Source organism: Carassius carassius, chromosome 2 (assembly GCF_963082965.1).
Source record: "Carassius carassius chromosome 2, fCarCar2.1, whole genome shotgun sequence".
NCBI classification, from domain to species: domain Eukaryota; kingdom Metazoa; phylum Chordata; class Actinopteri; order Cypriniformes; family Cyprinidae; genus Carassius; species Carassius carassius.
This window is the reverse complement of record NC_081756.1, coordinates 10,398,435-10,409,660: the sequence shown is the minus strand read 5'-3', so window position 1 is coordinate 10,409,660 and position 11,226 is coordinate 10,398,435. Positions and strand designations below refer to the sequence as shown.

Below are 11,226 nucleotides of genomic sequence, written 5' to 3'. Positions count from 1 at the left end.
TCAAACACAACACTTAATTACTATTGTTCAGGTGTGTTTAATTAGGGCTGGAGCTAAACTTTGCAGGACAGTGGCCCTCCAGGAACAGGTCTGGACCCCCTGACCTACAGTAATACTGTATATGTTATTAGACTGAGTGAACAACTACATCATCTCTTAAGTTTACAAAATATGCTTTTATTTGCATTAAAATAGTATTATTGATAATATTATTTTATTGCATTCAAATAAATTTGAGGGATTCTTATATTTTGAGGGAAACTGACAGATCAAAGCACTGGATGACAGTTGCTCTGTAGTGGCTTGACAGAAAGGAGGTGTTTCTCCAATGACTGCACATAGGGGGCACCAGTTCATAAATTGACATGTTTTACAGGATATTATTGTTAGTGCTTATGTGAGTGAACATGTTCTGATGGTTAAATAATAGTTTAGGCATCAAAAAGCATTCAAAGCGTGTCCAACAGCCACGGGAGACTTAATTATCTAGAACAGCTCATTACTGGTTGAGTTACTGTACAATATTTAAACATTCTCTGTATTTCTAGACTACATACTACAGTATATATAAACTTAATTTTGTGAGTATAATATTATTAAAACAATGACTGTTTATCAATAAGGTTGATTAAATAACACAGGACCTGTTTTATCTTATTTTAATTTTATTTATTTCATTCTGAACTTACTATGTAGCAAGGAAATACAGAAAATAAAAGTTTAAATACGACTGAAAATGAGAGTTCACAAGAATGAGAAATTGTCAGTTGATATTAGGAGACACCAGAACCAGATTCACATATCTTACAAACACTCCATAAGATGTTGCCAAATGCACAGAGGACCACAACTATGTTTAAAGTACTTCTGATATTTTTTCTACCCTTAAGGACAGGTGTGTTTGCTATAGAAGAGAGATTTGTTCTGCAAAGTTAATTCTCACCTTGAAATATTTCGGAAACTGTTATTCTTATGATACTGTTCTGATGATACTGTTTGTACTCTTTCTCTCTCAGGTTTCATCATATCTGCTGCTGTAGTTCAAAACAAAGTCCTGGAGACCTTCACTGCAGGCAAAACTATAACTTTAGAGTGCTTGATATTGTCAGGGACCAGGCAGATCCTGTCCCAGCCAATCCACAACGCTCAAACTCCCCAGAGAACTAATCACCCGCACCTGATCACCATCATCGTGGCACTATAAAACACTCACCCATGCACCAGTTCACCATCAAGCCTCCAACAGGAATCAACCTCACGATCTTGTCCTTAGCTTAAAGCAAGGGTACATTAGACCTTCTACCTCACCAGCTGCCGCCAGCGTCTTCTTTGTCCCTAAAAAAGATGGTGGGTTACGACCTTGCATAGATTACAGAGACCTAAAAAAATCACTGTGAAATTTAGTTATTAATTTACCCACTTACTCTGATTCCATCCTCCCTAGAACAACTCCGTGGCACCCGTATCTTCACCAAGCTAGATCTCAGGAGTGCTTACAACCTGATCAGAATCCGAGAGGGAGACGAATGGAAGATGGCTTTCATCAGCCCAGCTGGGCACTACGAATATCTGGTAATGCCATATGGTCTAGTAAATGCCCCCTCCGTGTTTCAAAGTTTCATGGACGAGGTCCTCCGAGAGTTCCTGAACCAGTTTGCCCTTGTTTACATCGACGGCATACTCATTTACTCTCGCAATGAAAGTAAACATCAGCATCACATTACCCAAGTGCTCCATCGACTCCGAGAGTTCTCCTTATTTGTAAAAGCAGAGAAATGTGTCTTTCACTAGCCCTCTGTTGAATTCCTAGGCTACCATATCAGTGCAAGAGGGGTAAAGATGGATGACCGTAAGACGGAAGCAATCACTCCCTGGCCTACTCCCAAGTCAGTAAAAGAACTCCATAGGTTTCTGGGCTTCGCAAACTTTTATCGTCGGTTTATTGATCAGTACAGTATGATTACCACCCCATTCACATCTCTACTCAAGGGTAAACCGAAGATACTCCAATGGACTCCAGAAGCCGAACAGGCCTTCCAGGCACTGAAGACCACCTTCACAAAGGCCCCTTTGCTGCAGTACCCAGATCCAGAAAAGAAATTTATTGTGGAAGTGGACGCCTCTACAACAGGAGTGGGATCCATCCTATCCCAGTAATCAGAACATGCTGCTAAACCCATGCCTTGTGCCTTCTTTCTCGAAGAAACTATCACCCGCCGAGAGAAACTATGACATTGGCAATCGAGAACAATGGAGGCACTGGTCGGAGGGAGCCCGGCAGCCTTTTCTTGTACTCATGGATCACAAGAACCTCCAGTACCTAAAAGAAGCGAAAAGACTCAACCCTCCCCACATGGAAAGAACCTATATGTGGATATATGCGCATATATGAAACCTATAGGCAGTGTATATGCACATATATGCTGCATATATGCACATATATGATAATATATATATATATGCTGCATATATGCGCATATATGCTGCATATATGCGTATATATACTGCATATATGCTGCATATATGCTGCATATATGCCGTATATATACGGCATATATGCGTATATATGCCACATATAGGCAAAATTTAGGTGCATATATGTGCATATACAGGAAATATAGGTATTGCTTCTTCATATCCACATATAAGCCCTATACAGTACATACAAGATATGTCTTCTATATAGCTAATGGCAGGATCTAGCTCATATCCCATTTTTGACTGTCATACACGATGCCTAGCTCATATTTTCTATTATCAAGGCAAAAACTAAGAATTAATGGAAAAAATTATGCAAGAACTTATGTATGTGCGAACAGGGGCGTCGGACTGGGGGTAAAACCAGTACTGATTACCAGGGCCCCAAAGGAAGAGAGGGCCCTTGAAAAGTCTGGAATATATATTTTCGGGATGGGGGGTGGGGGGGAGGGGGCATTAGGACTGGGGCCCGGGATCTTGTGCAGCGCCCCTTTGTGCGAACATGTGAAATTGGTATCACATGTAATTGGCATGTTACGGAATTTAACTATGGCAATATATTAACATGATATACAGAGCCGGACAGTAACGGAGTACATTTACTTGAGTACAGTACAATTTTGAGAGATCTGTACTTTACTCGAGTATCATTTTTGGGGAGTACTCATGACTTTACTCAAGTACATTTGAGAGGCAAATATTGTACTCTTTACTCCGCTACATTTCTATCCATAACCATAAGTACCCGGTACTTCTTCAGCCCCGTCCACACGGAGATCGACCCCCGATCTTTTTTTCCCTCGTCTCAAGAAATATCCGCGTCCACATGAAACCGATGTAGTATACATGCCAGACCAGCATGAGCCGCTGTAATTCTGCCACAGAGATACACTTAAAATGGAGAAGAAGACATGGATTTGCTGATAAACCTTGCGCGTGGTACACAAGCGAACATGGAACAATACATTTATTAATCCGTGTTAATGTTAGCGTTCAGTGTTTGTTCATGTTTTTGTTGCCGTTACGTGATGTAGTGGTGTTTGACTAGGGGCGAGACGTGGGCTGATGACGCCATATTTTCAGAAAATGTACGGATTCGCCGGCGAGACGAAATGCAAAAGCGGCGTTTTCAAATATATCCACTCTGGGACCCTGTTTCAAAACATCGGTTTCACTCTTCCAAAACGCCAGATCCGTGTGGACGAAAATGCCTATCCGCTAAAAAAATTTGTGCGCCGAAAAAAAAAAATCTCGGACACCCTATCAAACGTCATTGGATAGTGCAGGAAGGAAGAGGAGGAGGAGGCGGCGGCGGAGGAGGAGGATGATGATGATGAGGTGCGTCATGACAGACCTTCAAAGAATAATAAAGATGATTTTTTTTTCTGTTCAGTTTTTTGTCTTATTTTTGTTCTTGTACTATTTGATTGTTCTTGTAAATACATAATGTACATTTCTATATTTTGGACTTTTATTTATATTGCCTAGCAGGTTTTTTGTCTTATTTTTGTTCTTGTACTATTTGATTGATCTTGAGTAAATAAATAATGTACATTTCTACATTTTGGACTTTTATTTATGTTGCCTAGCAGCTATGGATTTTAATTTTACTATTATAGGTGAACATATAGGTGCATATATACGTGTGTACATGTGTAAATATATGTGTGCATATATGTACATATATATGTTCATATACATGTACATATATATATATATATGTGTGCATATATGTACATATATGTACATATAATATAGGAAAACGGCCAATTTTATATATGTCACATATATTAAAAACCTATATCAAAACCTATATTGAAACATATATGTTTATATAGGTTTTTTCCATGTGGGGATCACCAGGCCAGGTGGGCCCTATTCTTTACCGGGTTCCAATTTTAAATATCCTACCGCCCCGTTCCAAGAACACGAGAGCCAACACCTTATCCCGCCTTCACACACTAGAAGAAACCCCAGAAGAGTCAGAGACCATCTTGCCAACAAGATTATTTGTCAACCCGATTCAGTGGGATCTAGACGAATTACTCAGTGAACAATCCCGAAACAATCCATTCCACCCATGTGAGATCTACTTGTCAGAAGACCACCGTATGCCCCTCATCTCCGATGCTCACTCCTCTGTGGGAACCGGTCATCCAGGAATCAGTAAGACACTTTCCACTCTTCAGAAGTACTGGTGGCCGAGAATGCTGGAGGATATCAAGGAGTTCATCCAAGGATGTGCCCTCTGTGCCATGACCAAGGTACCTCAACAACTACCTACTGGAAAGCTTCTCCCCTTACAGATCACCTTTGTCTCCCATGTACTATCCTGACAGATATTTCAACAACATGAAAACCACTATTACTGGTTCAAGAAATCTCTGTGAGAAGCTCCTACATACATCCTCAGTCTCTATGCTGAGACCTCAACACCAACATTTTATGGATACTTCAAGAACAACAAAAGATTGTCAGTTCTAAATAGAGGAAATCTTTTTGCTCTAACCATAAAAGTTCCAAAGCCATCTGGAATCTATTACTGTGGTGCCCGTGACTATAATCTCATTACTTTAGTGGCTTGTTATTGTTGTACAGAGGAAAGAAAACCTAGCATAAAGCAGTCATATCGCATCTCCTGGAAAAAAATAAAATAATTCACTGAATATCTAAATAATGTAATAGTTCTCTTATTTCAGGATTACATATTAAGCAGTTTTTGTCTGCAATGGACTCAGGTACTTGAGTAAATGAGAATGAGTTTAACCCAGGAGACTCTGAATCTTCGTTGTTCAGTTTCTCACTGACAAATGTGTAGGAAATCACATTGTCTACTGGTTCAGACATAAAACAGGAGGAACACATCCAGGAATCATTTATAATCATGGAAACATGACTGATCAATATAAGAATAGCTGTGAGAAAGATTCACATTTACAGTCCTATATCTAAAATCTCCCCAAGAAGAATCTCGGTTTAACCAATGCTGGGACTTACTACTGTGCTGTGGCCTCGTGTGGGGAGATACTGTTTGGGAATGAAAGTAGGCTTGAAATTGGGGGTGAGAAAAATTCATACAGTATGATAGATCACATCATTTTTCAAAGGAAATTTAATTGCAGTTTAAATATTTAGAATGTTTTTTTAAATACCAGTTTCTGAGACCACCTGGACTGACTTAAAAGTCCCAGTGGTAGCAACAAATATCTTGTGGTTGGTGATCATCGCTATCCTTCTGTGTAAGAGAGTATAAAAACAACAAGAAACATTTTCTTGTAAGCCATTCACGTATCAAGAATATTCACCGAAGACCATATTGTATTATAATGTTTATCATTTGAGCATTACTGACACTGATTATGATGAAGATTAAATTAAATCTTAACTTTAAAAACAATTATTGTAAATTGATGAATTTTGATTTTAGAATTCATTGAAATATATTTGACAGAAGTTTGATTATGTTCGAGCACTCGCTGCAAAACATACATGTAAAAATGAATTAATGTTATTATTTTATATACTTTTAAAATGCAATCTTACTGAAACTGAAAAGGTTCATATTTCAACAAAACTTTGTTCGTCTCCTGCTAATGAGGAAAAATGTAAATAAACTATATTGCTGAATTTCTTTGTTTAATATATGTAGTTATGTATAGAGTACTTCGGTGTTGGTTTTAGGGTGTAGCAGAGGAATTAAGCTTCGAAGAAGAACATTTCCAAGGAAGAAACTCAAACAGACACAAGACTGAAAGAATATCAGACACGTTGTATATTCCACTGCCAGAGGTTTAGTGTCAAATAACAATTTTGTGATATTGTCTGCAATTAGATAATATTGTCCTATATGTGTTTATTAGTTATATTTGATATATCCAAGTGCTGTTATGAGAGTTAATAAAAAGAATGCCATTGTCTTATCTAAACCTTTGTCTTTTTATTTATAGTGATTTTATTAATATCCAGTTACAAACACTGGATGATTACTCAAGAAACACAAGGTCTCAAATATATTGGTGGGGGGAAAAAATTGTATATAAAAGGCCTTTTAATTTGCTGACAGCATTATTCTTATATTATTCAACTATTGATTTGTGAATCAAAACAATAAAGCAATATATAATATAATATTTTTGAGCCAAATTCGACCTATATATTAACACATATATACATAAATGTAAAATGTAAAAAGTTTAAGCTATCCTTACTCAAATTAAAGACTATAACATATAAGCCTGTCTGAACCAGCTGAAGATGATATTTCACTGGACTGTATGGTTTGTCTATTTAACACCCCTTGCTGTTGAGAATCGAAACTGCAAAGGTGAAGCATTTTGTCTCAAAGTCCAGTTCAAGAACTGAAATGTTTCCAGTCCAGCTTCGTGTATGCTAAATGTTAAGTCTGTGCTAGATGTCCTGCGATCGATTGGGCATGAGACAGACAACCTTTGGTGAACTTGAAAATCTGGTATTACTGATAAATGGAGGGTAGTTATGGACTTTTTTTTATTCATATTGATCAAAACAATAAATGATGGCAGAAGTTTATGATTTAATAATGTGATAATTTAACTCAACAATATAATCAAAAGCTATATCGCATGATATAGCGATTATGAACATTATAAATACTTGTATATTTAGAGCCCCATTCTATCTAACTTCTACTCACATTTGCGTCTGTCAGAGAGTTCATTAGTTTGCATTTCATCTATATTTTGGTTAAATCTGAAATTGTTTACCTGTTGTTGTGGAAGTCGTGGCCTAATGGTTAGAGAGTTTGACTCCTAATTCTAAAGTTGTTGGTTTGAGTCTTGGGCCGGCAATACCACGACTGAGATGCCCTTGAGCAAGATAACGAACCCCCAACTACTCCCCGGGAGCTGCAGCATAAATGGCTTCCCACTGCTCTGGGTGTGTGTTCACTGCTGTGTGTGTGCACTTTGGATGGGTTAAATGCAGAGCACGAATTCTGAGTATGGTTCACCATACTTGGCTATATGTCATGTCACTTTCACTTGTTAAGACACTTTCTAAGAAAGCTTAACCTGACTCTGAGGTTTTAGATTTTGTAGTATGGCCAGGTAGACTGTAGCTAAACTGATCAATTCCACAGTAACCTGAATTAATGCATGCAATAAATATGTACTTTACTTTTTATATTTTTAACCTCTTTTTCTTGTTGATCCTTTTTTTGTGCCTTGTTTTGGAGATTTTATGTTACAAATAACTAACAAAACATAGGCTAAGTAAGAAAGGCCTGTTGCAGTCTTCTCAGTTAAGATGACTAAATTATCATACATTACATGCATTATACTTAACCTGTGTGAGTATTAATTTAAGATTTTTTTTAATTCTTTGGCAAATTAAGTAATTTCTGACACAAACAATTCATAAAAACAGTCGGCAGCGTTACTCAGTATGATTTTGTAGGTGGTTATCATTTAATTTTCCATTTTTAATGTTTAGGTATGCTGTTGGGCATTTTTTGCATGTCAGCAGTAAGAGTTTGACCTGGACACTCCACAGCTCTCCAGTGCTTCACACCAGACGATGGGCACTTTAAAGTACTCTGGCTAAAATTTCAAATCAGTTCTGCTCCAGTCTTTATGGCTTTGACTGAATCAGACAAAACTGGCATTATGATTGGAGAACAATTTCAGGATCTTTTTCAAAGTTTAGATTAACTTTGAACCAGCTCAACTTTAACCTCTCAGTACTGAACACTGAGCAAGTACTACAGTTGGACGATTATAGTTTTTTGTTTGTTTGTTTGTTTGTTTCTTGCAAATGAAACAAGACTGATGTTTGAAGAGTTTTTCAGATTGACCATTCACTGGTCCGATGACAGAATCCAATGGCATGAGAGAAGGTATTCTGCACTGTAGGTCTTTTTCTCTGCACTTTTTTAAAAGTTGATCCAATTCAACAATGGGCAAACAACATATGTAGGTACAGATAACAGTAATATTTAATATATGTCTTTCAATATGTAAATTCAAATGATTCATTATAAAATTACAAAAAAAGCATATTTTGGCCAAAATCATGTTAATCTTGCGCTTACCAACAAAAAAGTGAAATTCTGCCTAATGGCCAGGATATTTTATAGTTGGGACCACTCCATCTTTCAGAATCGAACTGGGCTTTGTTTATAAAACATTCATCACCAAAATGACGAGAACAAACAAACACACATGCGAAACTCAGTTGCTGTCTGGAGAAACAAACTGCATCCACTGTTCACGTAAAGCTGGGTTCTTTCGGAAGCTGAACAAGGTTGTCTATCTCCAAATAATTCATTATAAAATTACAAAAAAAGCATATTTTGGCCTCAATCATGTTAATTTTGCGCTTACCAACAAAAAAGTGAAATTCTGCCTAATGGCCAGGATATTTTATAGTTGGGACCACTCCATCTTTCAGAATCGAACTGGGCTTTGTTTATAAAACATTCATCACCAAAATGACGAGAACAAACAAACACACATGCGAAACTCAGTTGCTGTCTGGGGAAACAAACTGCATCCACTGTTCACGTAAAGCTGGGTTCTTTCGGAAGCTGAACAAGGTTGTCTATCTCCAAATAATTCATTATAAAATTACAAAAAAAGCATATTTTGGCCTCAATCATGTTAATCTTGCGCTTACCAACAAAAAAGTGAAATTCTGCCTAATGGCCAGGATATTTTATAGTTGGGACCACTCCATCTTTCAGAATCGAACTGGGCTTTGTTTATAAAACATTCATCACCAAAATGACGAGAACAAACAAACACACATGCGAAACTCAGTTGCTGTCTGGGGAAACAAACTGCATCCACAGTTCATGTAAAGTTGGGTTCTTTCAGAAGCTGAACAAGGTTGTCTATCTCTCATAACCAAAAACACACATCTTCAGAGACATTCTTCTCAAGCACGCCCTGTGCAGCGCTGCTTAATGAAGCACGTTGATGAGCTTGCTCTTGCTCGCGCTCTGTTTCCTGTGTGCGTGCTCTTCCAGGAGAAGTAATTCAATTTAAAAAAACTTTTCAAAACTTATTCAAACTTGGAGGTTTTTTTGTAACTCTGGCCTGTAACTCTGGCCATGTTTAGCATGAGAATCCAACTCTTTAACAGTGTAAATAACGTCTCGGTTACGTATGGTAACATTCGTTCCCTGAAGGAGGGAACGGAAAGGCCACATCGGTGACCAACGAATATTGGATATCGCTTCGATAGACCAATCTACTTCGAGTGTAAACTAAATGAGCCAATGCACATTGGCATGCAAATATTGCATCCAGCTGCCGCTGATCACTGCGTGAGTATAAGAAGGCAGCAGGTGCAATGCATACCAGTTTTTCGCTGAGGAGCCGAGCCAGGGACCCGGAAGCTCAGCGGCGGTACAGCAACCATGGTGACGGGACGTGGCGTCTCCGTTCCCTCCTTCAGGGAACGAGGGTTACCATACGTAACCGAGACATTCCCTTTCAGTCGGTCACTCTCGACGCCACGTCGGTGACCGAGGAGAATGGGATCCCTATCAAAGCGCCATGGGTGCTGCCCCTTCCTGTGCCCTGTGCGAGCTGCCTGCGCCCCTATTAGGTGTAGGCCGGGGCTCAGAACAAGTAGCTCCACTCACCGTTGTCAAAGCACTACCTCACTGGGTGACATTGGATAACACTGGTAAAACGTACCCGGTCCGCTTGGAATCGGGATGCTGCGGAAGCCCCATCCTTCCCGAGGAGGTCTCGGAGGCAAATTCACATATAGCATCCATTCCCATACCCTCTTGATGGAGGCCAGTGCAAGCAGAAGCAGAGTTTTCAATGAAAGAAACTTTAGCTCAACTGCTGTAGTGATTTAAGCACTAGAGACAGGTCCCAAGAGGGTATACAGGGGGGCCGGGAAGGATTTAACCTCCTGGCCCCTCTAAGGAACCTGACGATGAGGTCATGCTTACCCAAAGACTTCCCATTCGCGGGGTCATGGTACGCAGCAATAGCAGCAACCTGGACTTTGAGGGTGGAGGGAGACAGCCTTCGCTCCAGCCCTTGCTGCAGAAAGGACAGCACGACCGCAATCGGGCATCTTCGGGGGTCTTCTCGGCGAGAAGAACATCACTCGACGAACAGGTTCCACTTCAAGGCGTAAGCATGTCTCGTAGACGGTGCTCTTGCCGCAGTGATGGTGTTCGCTACCTCTTGGGGTAGGTCACCTAGAACCTCCACGTCCCATCCAGGGACCAGACATGGAATTTCCAAAGGTCTGGACGCGGGTGCCAAATGGTGCTCCATCTCTGAGTCAGTAGATCCTTCCTCAGAGGAATTGGCCAAGGAGGGGCTGACGCAAGGAGTGCTAGTTCGGGGAACCAGGTCCGCGTGGGCCAATACAGCGCTACTAGCAAGACTTGCTCCTCGTCCTCCCAGACTTTGCACAGTGTCTGTGCGAGAAGGCTCACTGGGGGAAACACATACTTGCATAGGTCCCACAGCCAGCTGTGTGCCAGTACATCCGGGCTGAGAGTTCCCCTCGTTCAGGAAGTAGAACAACTGGCAGTGAGAGGTCTCTGGAGAAGCAAACAGGTCTACCTGAGCTGCTCCGAACCGCCTCCAAATCAGCTGGACAGTCAGGGGATAGAGTCGCCATTCTCCCAGGAGAATTGCTCGAGACAGCTCGTCGGCTGTATGACTGAGCAGGCCTGGAATGTGAACGGCACAAAGTGACCTCAGAACCTTCTGGCTCCAAAGGAGGAGGTGGCGGGTG

General features: G+C 40.1%; 1 pseudogene; it reads left to right on the top strand.

Annotated features, from left to right (window-relative positions):
* The first annotated feature begins 852 nt into the window (after positions 1 to 852).
* LOC132096158 (uncharacterized) lies at positions 853 to 5,851 on the top strand (annotated as a pseudogene).
* The last annotated feature ends 5,375 nt before the right edge of the window (positions 5,852 to 11,226 follow it).